This window comes from Capricornis sumatraensis, chromosome 13 (genome assembly GCF_032405125.1).
Source record: "Capricornis sumatraensis isolate serow.1 chromosome 13, serow.2, whole genome shotgun sequence".
In the NCBI taxonomy this organism is placed as follows: domain Eukaryota; kingdom Metazoa; phylum Chordata; class Mammalia; order Artiodactyla; family Bovidae; genus Capricornis; species Capricornis sumatraensis.
The window spans coordinates 50,154,848-50,163,685 of NC_091081.1; the positions used below are offsets into that span (position 1 = coordinate 50,154,848).

General features: G+C 43.7%; 1 pseudogene; it reads left to right on the plus strand.

Annotated features, from left to right (window-relative positions):
- The first annotated feature begins 265 nt into the window (after positions 1-265).
- LOC138089718 (phosphoglycerate mutase 1 pseudogene) lies at positions 266-1,563 on the plus strand (annotated as a pseudogene).
- The last annotated feature ends 7,275 nt before the right edge of the window (positions 1,564-8,838 follow it).

Genomic DNA, 8,838 nt, shown 5'->3' on the forward strand with positions numbered 1-8,838 from the left:
GATGTGCATTCGATCTCTGATCTGGGAGCTAGATCCACATGCCACAGGATGCAGCCAATAAATAAATAAATAAATGAAACTTGCTTTAAAAGAGAGAGAACTAAACAACAACACAGAAACAGACTTACAGATTTTGAGAATGAGCTTATGTTTGCAAAGGTGTGGCAGGGGGAAGGTGAGGGGAGGAGATAAGTAGTTGGGGATGGACATGTACACACTGCTATATTTAAAATGGATGAGTCTGCGCCGCATCCCGAACCGCAGCCATGGCCGCCTACAAGCTGGTGCTAATCCGGCACGGCGAGAGCACATGGAACCTGGAGAACCGTTTCAGCGGCTGGTACGACGCGGACCTGAGCCCAGCAGGTCACGAGGAGGCGAAGCGAGGCGGGCAGGCGCTGAGAGATGCTGGCTATGAGTTTGACATCTGCTTCACCTCAGTGCAGAAGAGAGCAATCCGGACCCTCTGGACAGTGCTGGATGCCATTGACCAAATGTGGCTGCCAGTGGTGAGGACTTGGCGCCTTAATGAGCGACACTATGGGGGTCTGACTGGCCTCAATAAGGCAGAAACTGCTGCCAAGCATGGTGAGGCCCAGGTAAAGATCTGGAGGCGCTCCTATGATGTCCCGCCACCTCCCATGGAGCCTGACCATCCCTTCTACAGCAACATCAGTAAGGATCGCAGGTACGCAGACCTCACTGAAGACCAGCTGCCCTCCTGTGAGAGTCTGAAGGACACAATTGCCAGAGCTCTGCCCTTTTGGAATGAAGAAATTGTCCCCCAGATCAAGGAGGGGAAACGGGTACTAATTGCGGCCCATGGCGACAGCCTTCGGGGCATCGTCAAGCATCTGGAGGGTCTCTCTGAAGAGGCTATCATGGAGCTGCACCTGCCGACTGGCATTCCCATGGTCTATGAATTGGACAAGAACTTGAAGCCCATCAAGCCCATGCAGTTCCTGGGGGATGAGGAGACCGTGCGTAAAGCCATGGAGGCTGTGGCTGCCCAGGGCAAGGCCAAGAAGTGAGGGCAAGCAGCAGATCGCTTTCCCAGGGATTACCCTCCTCCCCTGCCCTGGCCCACCCTTCTCCTCTGCACCTCTCCCTGGCACATGTCCCACTGACGACATCTGTAGGCATCGTAAGTTGTAGCTGCAGGTGGGGACCAGCGGCTCCCAATTCCACACTAGCCATTTTATCTCTTGCACCCACTCCCTTCAGACAGTCTAGTCAGAATGGCACGTCTGGGGCACGGTCCTCGGTCCAAGCTGAGCGAAGACTTATCCAGAAGTGTGGAGAGGTTATCACTGGGGGGGTTGATAGTGGTTTATTACTAAGGAGCTGCTTGCGTAGGGGTCAGGGAGAAAACCATGCTGAGGTGTGACCAATGAGAAGTAAGAGCCTGTTCGTGTCCCCAGAGGCCAGCTGGGCACTGTTGTTAGGTGACTCGGGGCTCTAGTCATTCCAGTGGAAGATGAATGTAACCTGCATGGTGACTCAATCAAATATTCCTCCCTGACTCTAAAAGGCTGGATCAATCCTGAATGTTTTTGTGTTGCATTTACTTAAAAAAAAAAAAATTATATATAAATACAAAAAAAAAAAAACCCTTCTGGGGTTTTTAGTGGCGGTTGAAATACTCCCACATGTGGTCATCAGCAAATAAGTCATTCCTTACACCATCATGGGATGAGCTCCTTGACTTCTGAGGTGTAAGAGTTCACCCTGTTGTGTGCTTTAGAATCCCTCCCCGGCCTTACTGTTTTGTGGCAGTGGAATGCCTCTTGATCATGTCCAAGTGTGTCTCTCACTGTGCCTGACTTCTGAACCATGTTCCAGTTGCTTGGCCTAGCACTTGGGCCCAGTACTCATTTGAGCATAACTGTACTAAAAATATCTTTTTTCCAGATCAGTATAAAATAAAGGAGTGATGTGCAATAAAAAAAATAAATAAAAATAAAATGGATAACCAGGGCTTCCCTGGGGGCTCAGTGGTAAAGAATCCACTTGTCAATGCAGGAGGCATGGGTTTGATGCCTGATCTGGGAAGGTCCCATGTGCCACGGAGCAACTAAGCCCATGTACCGCAACTGTTAAGCCTGTTCTCTAGATCCTGGCCCAGGAGCTGCAGCTACTGAAACCTGCACACCTCAGAACCTGTGCCTGGCAACAAGAGAAGCCACTGCAGTGAGAAGCCTGCACACTACTACTACAGAGTAGCCTGAGCAGCAATAAAGATCCAGCACGCCAAAAATAAATTTTTTAAAAAGTATTAAATAAAAAAGTAAAAAAAAAAAAAAAAAAAGGATAACCGACAAGGACCTACTATACAGCACAGGGAACTCTGCTCAACGTTATGTGGCAGTCTGGATGGGAGGGGAGTTTGGGGGAGAATGGATGCATGTACATGGTTGAGTTCCTTCACTGTTCACCTAAAATTATCACAACATTGTTAGCTGGATATATCCCAATGCAAAATAAAAAGTTTAAAAAACACCATAGGAACCACATAGACACCACATAGACTCCTACTGTATGGGGAGCGTCTAAGACAACAAAGAAAAAGGCATTCTTTATGTGCTTTTTAAAGTAACTCTCTAGGGAATTCCCTGCCGGTCCGGTGGTTAAGACTCTGAGATTCCACTGCATGGGGAGAACGGGTTCCATCCTTTGTCGGGTAAGTAGGATCCTACCAGCCTTAATAACTTATGTGGGTCTTAGTATCAAAGGTCTAGAGTGGCCTCTCCAGGCACCATACTCAGAGTAATTGGTACCAGGAAGGTTACTAAGTGTTCTCAAGATAAGTTATACTAAAAATTGGTTCACTTGGGGAATCTTGCTTTTTGAAAATACCCTGATTTAGTTTCCATCAGGTTTTGCCAGAAAACTTGAGTAAGGGTTCCGCTGAGATTTCAAAGACATCTCTCACTTTCAATTTTCACTTGACATTGAGATTCTCACCTTTAAGCATCAGGCAGTTGATCTCTCCCCAGAACCCTGAGGGGAACCTTCCCTTCTTGATGCTGGTGTAAGGAGGGGGCGCTCCAGGCTATGCCCCTACATAAATCCCTCCCTGGACTCCACATCAGGAGGGCTCCACAAGCACATTCAGTGAAGGTTGATCAATTCTTAACTCTTGGCCATGTCCACTGGAAGAGTAAGTGTTCTGCACAGTAATTTAGACTTGCCCACTACAATTCCAATATATTTTGAAAGCAGGGCACCCCTGACACCTCCTCAGTATTTGCACAGGCACTAAATTAGGCTGATGTGCTGTAGTTGCAGAACACATGAGTTTGCAGTCAAACAATTCTGTGATTTTTCAGCAATCGATTTTACTTCTTTGAGTCTCAGTTTCCTAATTTTCAAGTCAGAGGTAACAGGAGGCATCTTACAGGACTACTGTGAGATTTCAGTTAAGACAAGGTTTAGAAGGAACTTAGTGCAATAGCTGACACACGCAGCAGATGCTCCATCAGTGTTCACTGCTATATTTTCCATTCTTCTTTTTTTTTTATCCACAAGGATCATCCTTATCAGTGCCATAGAAACAAGAGACTGCCTGCCAATGCAGGGAGATACAGGTTGGGTCCCTGGGCTGGAAAGATTCCTTGGAGAAAAAATGGCAACCCACTCCAGCATTCTTGCCAGGGAATGCTATGAACAGAGGAGCCTAGAGGGCTACAGTCCATGGGGTCGAAAAGGAGTCAGACACGACTCAGTGACTGAACAACAACAATAACATTTTAAGTAGCAGAATACAAAAAAAAAAAAGAAAGAAACAAGAGACTGCTGAGAGGCACTGTAGATGGGATAATCTCATTTTCAGTTTACTCTCAGCTTTTTCTGCTGAGATTATCCATTCATTTTGAACTTTAATTCTCAGAGGTCTATCATCTTGGAGACATTCAAGTTAGAAAGAACTGTGGTATGAAGTGATCTAATCAAAGTGAAGGATTTGAATAACAATAAAGATGCTGTTTCTCTAACTTGGCCTTGGGACAGGCAGAGCTGAGTGAGGAAAAGGAATGAAGAGGTCCCCTCCCACCATGCTTAGTGCTGACTCCAGGCTACAAGGTGAAGGGCAAGTGAGGGTCAGGGATCAGGTCAATCTGTCCTGATAGGGCCCCCTGAGATCAGTACAACATGAGGGCTGATTAGCATTTTGGGGGAGGGGGTGGAGGAGTCCTCTGGTGAGCAGGTCAAGCTGGGAAGGTCAAGTAAGAAGATCTCTAACTCTACCCTTCTCAAAAGCATCCAAATTAAAATCCTTAGGAAACTTCCCCAGTGGCTCAGTGGTAAAGAATCTGCCTGTAATGCAGGAGAAACGTGTTCATTCTTTGGGTCAGGAAGATCCCATAGAGGAGGAAATGGCAGACCACTCCAGTACTCTTGCCTGGAAAATCCCATGGACAGAGGAGCCTGGCAGGCTGCAGTCCATGGGGTTCCAAGGAGTCAACATGACGGAGCAGGAGCAAACACAAAACAAAAGGAAGCTAAGAGATGGGATTAGGGTGGAGCTGAAGGTGAAGTATAAACAAGTAAAATACTGAAGACTAAAAACAGGCGTCATGTAATTTAGTCTGATCTGGTTGCAACCTGAGAAACTAGATTCCTTTTTCCAAACCAAAAAACAAGTCACCTGCTTTCTTTTTATGTTACTCACTTTATCACTGATTGTTGGGAGCTGCGTTAGGCATTACTGACAAAATGGAGGCACGGTCTCCAGCCCCCTCACCTCATTCCGCAGGCACGGATCCTGGGATAAAGGAGTTAGGCCTTGTAATTCTGACTTGTCTTTTCCTCTCCTCGGCTGAGTTGACTGAAAAGGATTATTAAGGTGCTTATTGTTCTTGAGAGGAGCATGAGAAGGCACAAAGCCTTCTGCAGCATTGCTCTGAAAATAATTCATAAAGTTAATCATTGACATTTATTCAAGGACTTTTACAAAAAAGTGTTCCAGGATGAGCACATAGGCCGCAGCGTGAGGCCATGGGAGAGATTGATATCTGAAGCCTATTTGTGAGGAAAATGTTTATGGCAAAGGAGTTTGCTGAATTGGGGGCTTAGAAATAATTAAAATAGTTAGAAGTTAAAGATTTAAGGAATGTTGTAAAGTTAGCATATTTTACTACAGCTTATACAAGTTAGGAATTTTTAGAGACACTATAGCTAGAAGCCTTTTTAAGAGATAGTGAGTTCAGGATGTTAGGGACAAACGGGACTTAGGAAGATAAGTAGTAAACTGAGGAATGTAGCATGAGTTACAATGTAATCACAAGTTAACTACAGGACACATTAGAAGAGGTAGATAATAGATGGTAAGGCTGATTCTGAGAGAATCACTGAAGCAGGAACTCTGAGGAGCAACAGTGATTTATGGAGATAATAAATCTGGGAGAGGGGGAATTGAAAATGTCAAACCTCTGGCCTAATGTTTTTGTAAAAGTATAAAAGAGAATCTTAAACTTGGAATAAACAGGCAGTCCATAGAAAAATGAGAGGCTGTCTCATTCGCCGACACCGTTCATCTCTTCAGGTTGAATCCCTGGCTGCTGGAGTTGGACTCCGGCAACTGATGCCAACAGAGACACCTTAATTGTGGCAACGAAGTGAACCCCTTCAGAAGATGCTTTTCTTCTGCTCCTCTACAGAGTGTGCTTAGCTGAAAATCTGCTGGGTAACTACAATAATTCAGACACAATCCTAGGTACAACTTCCTCTCCCTTCTAGAAGAGACAAAAACAATGCATGACAAACAAGGACAAACCACGTCCTTCCAGTTCTCATCACAGATGCCACAAAGACACACACCCAGAGATCCAACCAACCAAGCACCAAGGCCTTCATCTCTGAACAAAATAATGATGAAAGGCATGAGCTAAAGACTCACTTTCTGGATTTGAGACTGGCTATGACCTTTCCTTACTGTATGGCACTGAGAAAGTGACTTGACCTGTCTGTACCTGAATTAATGGTTCCACATGAACACGAATGATTCCACTTGTATACACCTGTCTGGCACACACTAGCACTCCCCAGTGTCAGCTGCTGTTCTTATCTATTCAAGTCTGAAAAACCCGAGTCCAGGTCTCTTTCAAGCAACCATCTGCCTATGCCTTGTGATATTTTGAATTCCCACCCTGTCACCAGCTATGTGCCCTGGGGAAAGTTATTGAATCTCCCCGAGCCTCAGTTTCCCTCCTGATAAATTGGGTACAATTACAACTACTTTCAGAAATCATTGGGAGGATTAAATATTAATGCTTGTAAAGTGCTTCTCTGTTGATGGGAATGTAAATTGGTGTAGCCATTATGGAAACAGTTATAGAGGTTCCTTAAAAAACTAGAAATAGAACTACCATATGATCCAGCAATCTCACTCCTGAGCACACATCCAGAAAAGATGAAAACTCTAATTTTAAAACACTCATGTACACACACACATGCACATGCATCCCAATGTTCACTGCAGCATTATTTACAATAGCTAAGACATGGAAACAATCCAGCTGCCCATCAACAGACAACTGGTATATATCTACACACTGGAATATTCAGTTCAGTTCAGTCGCTCAGTCGTGTCCGACTCTTTGCCACCTCATGAATCGCAGCACGCCAGGCCTCCCTGTCCATCACCAACTCCCGGAGTTCACTCAGACTCACGTCCATCAAGTCAGTGATGCCATCCAGCCATCTCATCCTCTGCCGTCCCCTTCTCCTCCTGCCCCCAATCCCTCCCAGCATTATGAGGTGGCCAAAGTACTGGAGTTTCAGCTTTAGCATCAGTCCTTCCAAAGAAAACCCAGGACTAATCTCCTTCAGAATGGACTGGTTGGATCTCCTTGCAGTCCAAGGGACTCTCAAGAGTCTTCTCCAACACCACAGTTCAAAAGCATCAATTCTTTGGCACTCAGCCTTCTTCACAGTCCAACTCTCACATCCATGCATGACCACAGGAAAAACCATAGCCTTGACTAGACGGACCTTAGTCAGCAAAGTAATGTCTCTGCTTTTGAATATGCTATCTAGGTTGGTCTCAGCCATAAAAGTTGCCATTTGCAGCAATGTGGATGGACCCAGAGAATAACACACTGGGTGAAGTAACCAGACAAAGCTAAATATTATATGATATCACTTACTTGTAAAATCTGAAATTAACACAAACAAAGCTATAAACAAAACAGAAACAAAGTCACACAGAAAACAAACATATGATTACCAAAGGGGAAAGTGGTGGGAAGAAGGATAAATTAGGAGTATGGGATTAACATATACACATATTATATATAAAATAAACAATAAGGATTTACCATTTAGTGCAGAGAACTATATTCAATATCTTATAATAACCTATAATGGAAAATAATCTGAAAAATAATATATGTATTATATATAATTGAACTTTGCTATATACCTGAAACTAACAGAACACTGCATATCAACTATACTTCAACTTTAAAAAAGTGCTTCACACATGTAAATATATTAGTACATGGTAGTTTTCATTTTATCATTTGTCAAAAGAGGGATAACCTCCACTCCTGTCTTGTCTATCCCATTGATTGCTGGGAGAAGAATGTATTGTGAGGAGAATGTACTGGAAAAAGCAGTGTAAAGTACTATGTAGATGTTCTGGTTTCCAGCCCCTAGGCAATCGATGGTATAGGCTGCAATAGTTCTGCAGAATCAGGAAGCTAAACACTAGGAGAGTGTAGTCCATTATGCAGTTGGTAAACAAATCGGTGCTTTTACCATTAGGAAATCCCAGACCAGTCAGTGTAAACAAGTCCACCTAAGGCTTGCTTGACAACAGCACTTTTTAATTTACTGAAAACTGCTTTCCAGGTATTTAATTTTAAAGCCACCAATATAGGCTGGTAATTAATAATTTAAGGATGTTACATTAAAATGGATAGATTTTTTTTTTTGAGAGTTCTTTATGGCTTGGGTTTTCTTCTATTTTAATTCAGTAGATGTTGATATGTTGGTTCGGATTGTGGCATATAATGATTTTATGCATTTTGACCCAAAGAAGATGAGTTTGAAGTACTCCTGGGGCTTGGGTATAAAATAAGGGGACCACCCCCCTCAATTCCTGAGGCAAGGAATCTGACCTTGAAAGACATTTATCTTTCACAAATGGCAAATATGGGGGAATTCCTTCTGAATTATTTTACATAGGGTTCCCAGAATTTAAGTTTTTCCCTATTGAACTTGAGAAACATTGCTTTTTTCCCTACAAAGCAATTGCTATTGCTAAGTCACTTCAGTTGTGTCTGACTGTGCGACCCCATAGATGGCAGCCCACCAGTCTCCCTCGTCCCTGGGATTCTCCAGGCAAGAACACTGGAGTGGGTTGCCATTTCCTTCTCCAATGCATGAAAGCGAAATGTGAAAGTGAAGTCGCTCAGTCGTGTCCAACTTAGCGACCCCATGGACTGCAGCCTACCAGGCTCCTCCATCCATGGGATTTTCCAGACAAGAGTACTGGAGTGGGGTGCCATACAAAGCTATTGCAGTTCACCAAATAATAATCTCCAGGCTAGGTTACTAGACATACTGGAGGTCAGCACACCTCTCCACAATGGAAATCCTTGAAGAACACGTCCTTTTATTTGTTTTTAACTGCAACAAATACTAAAAGAGTTAAATGTCTGATGGAAACATGAGTAAAGCCAGATATACAAGTTTGTTTAGACTTCCATGAAATCTTTTTTCCTCCTAGCCAGTTTTGTTTGCTTTTTGTTTTTGATGTGGACTATTTTTAAAGTCTTTATTGAATTTGTTACAATATTGCTTCTGCTTTATGTTTTGGTTTTTTGACTCCAAGGC